Source organism: Schistocerca piceifrons, chromosome 3, assembly GCF_021461385.2.
Source record: "Schistocerca piceifrons isolate TAMUIC-IGC-003096 chromosome 3, iqSchPice1.1, whole genome shotgun sequence".
Classification (NCBI taxonomy): domain Eukaryota; kingdom Metazoa; phylum Arthropoda; class Insecta; order Orthoptera; family Acrididae; genus Schistocerca; species Schistocerca piceifrons.
The window spans coordinates 649618454-649621514 of NC_060140.1; the positions used below are offsets into that span (position 1 = coordinate 649618454).

The 3061-nt window shown below is 40.2% G+C and overlaps 1 pseudogene; it reads right to left on the reverse strand.

The window, feature by feature from the left end:
• Positions 1-1073: 1073 nt before the first annotated feature.
• Positions 1074-1191, reverse strand: LOC124791153 (annotated as a pseudogene).
• Positions 1192-3061: the final 1870 nt, after the last annotated feature.

Genomic DNA, 3061 nt, shown 5'->3' on the forward strand with positions numbered 1-3061 from the left:
CTATAGTGGCCTAATCATTACTGATTCTCTGTTCTGTGGTGAGTCCAAAACTTTGGACCTGTTTGTAACCACATTTAAGATGTTACTCTCACAAGTGGGTTCTTTGATTAATTGCTCAAGGCAACAATCAGGTGAATAACTGCACAAAATTTCTGGCAGGTATACCCCACACCCTCCCTGGACAGTATTGTGAATTTGCTGCCAGTGTATGAAGAACGAACCTTGTCACCAAGCCTCGACATTCACTGAATGATTACATAACAACCATCAAGAAATCGAGATAAATAAAATAAAAAGCTTGATGCAAACTAGCAAACATCTTGCCAACAACTCCATCCAAAGCAAGAATGGCAATATGGAAAACACAGGTCCTAAACAATCCCTATTCGTCTCGACCATTTGAAAATCTTTCAGGCCACCAGCAAAATGAACTACATGGGACACACTCAATCTCTTAGGGATTTCCAGTCATTGCTCATACTGAGAGAAGCACAAATCACAGACTACTTGCTCTGCTACTGCTCTGTTCTGCCCCCTGTACAGAAGAAAATCTATGTCAAGCAACTGCATGTGCTTTGAAGTAGCCCAATTTTGGTCATCATGGTGTAATCTTCTATGCACTTATAGCTGGACATGTTTATTTTAAGTTACTTGTTTCACGTATTCTGTATGTTCTTTGTATTGATGCTTTTGGTCCTATAATAATAATATATACTGGCTTGTTTAAACATTCCAGCAAAGAAATCATTTCATAATGTAAAACAGCTAGTGTTAACTGTTCATTCATTTCTCAACACCAATGACTGCACACACATTATTTCACAATGTAAAAAGCTGGTGTTACACAGTTCATTCTCTCTCCCTCTTCGTCCGAACAGGCCTTGGAAGGTCCAATGGTACTGACCAGCCGCCATGTCATCCTCAGCCCACAGGCATCACTGGATTTGGATATGGAGGGGCATGTGGTCAGCGCACCGCTCTCCCAGCCGTATGTCAGTTTACGAGACTGGAGCTGCTGCTTCTCAATCAAGTAGCTCCTCAGTTTGTGTCATAAGGGCTGAGTGCATCCCACTTGCCAACAGCACTTGACAGACTGGATGGTCACCCATCCAAGTGCTAGCCCAGCCTGACAGTGCTTAACTTCGGTGATCTGACGGGAACAGGTGTTACCACTGCGGCAAGGCTGTTGGCACAATGGTTTAATGGGAAGGAGAAATTAACTAAAGGGCTCTGTCCTGAAACAACAGCGAGGCCTGTAGTGAAAAACTAACATTACATTTTCTTCACAGATAGGTGACAACACAAATCCAACTTTGAGTTCTCTGTATCTCTGTGGAATAGATAAATTCTGCCTTGTTACAAGCAGTAGTTACTGAAAAAGAATTGCACAACTATACAATCACATACTGATTAGATTTAAAAGTGGTACAAAGACTGGTATCTTGCTCTAAATGTTCAGGAATGTAAAATTGTGTACTTCACAGAATGAAAAACTGTAGTATCCTATGACTTAAATATCAATGAGTCACAGTTGGAATTTGTCAGCTCTTACAGTTACCTGGGTGTAACACTTGACAGGGGTGTGAAATGGAATGATCACATGGCCTCACTTGCAGGTAAAGGAAGTGGCATACTTTGGTTTATTTGTGGGATTCTAGCAAAATCAGTCTACAATGAAGATTGCTTACAAATCACTCATGTAACTCATGCTAGGATATTGTTCAAGAATATAGAAACTGTCTCAAACAGGACTAGTTTGTGTGTGGGGAAGGGGGGCGACTAAACCTGGAAGTACAGAGTATTTTTCATATTTTGTTAGGTTTGTGGAACTAGCTATAAAAATGTTTTAGTTCCGACCCTGTTAAAATCTTAATCTGAGTAAAATTGACCTTTAAATTATTTTCTTGAAAGAAAAACACACAACTATTATTTCTTTCCCTTACACTGACAGCTGAAAAGGGGGGGGGGGGGGGCAACCTTCGGAGTAACAGGAGATATTAAACTTATACGTAGTAGGGCAGCACGAATTTTCACAGGTTTGTGTGACTCTTGGGAGAATGTCACGGATATGCTGAAAGAACTAAAATGGCAGACTCTTGAAGACAGGCGTAAACTACCTGAGAAAGCCGATTTACAAAATTGCAAGAAACAACTCTAAATGATTGCTAGGAATATTCTACAATCTCCCATGTATCGCACCCGTAGCGATCGAAGGAGAAGATTAAACACACACACACACACACACACACACACAGGGATTTGAGCAGTCATTCTTCCGTGAATGCAATGAGAAGCCCTAGTAACTGGCACAATGAAGCGTATCACTTGACATGCATTTTACAATTGGTTGCAAAGTATGGGCGTAGATGTACCAATGAGTGTTTGCGATGGCTTTTTTTTTTTTTATTAATATTATCTGTTACGTTTATGGTTACACACTACGAAGTGCACCACTATGATAGTTTGCGAAGGAATATTGACGATAATAACGAACTTTCACAGACTACTTTTAATCTTTCGTCACTAAAACTTCTCACTCCACGAAATAATCTAGGCGCCAAAGCATCGACGTTTGGGCTAATACGACCGGGTGACATTCAAAAGAATTCCAATAAAATGTGGAAGCTTCAGCGAACTTGTAACTGACAGTACCATTGTAAGTAATTGAGGATCGCGATAGCGGAAGATAAGCCTAAAAACCAAAAATATATACCTGTATACACTATCTGCATGTCTGAATTGGATTATGAGGGAATCTGTAATGTTAAACTAGACCGCTAAGATCCTATTGGTGATTTTTATCTTATGTAGGGAGAAAGACGCGGAGCTTTTTATAACATTACACGTTTTACAGCAATGTATTGTGCCCGACAGCTGATTTTCTCTGCTCTCTTCGCTAAACCGGCAACTGCTCAATTTGTTAAGTTAACTTCTAGATACTTTTCGAAATGCACGACAATATTCTGTCATACGAAAAGGTACGTATTGAGACCATATAGTACTGAAGCAAACTAACGAGCTGAAAGCCACAGAACATTTTGCTTGTGGCTAGAATAGTGCA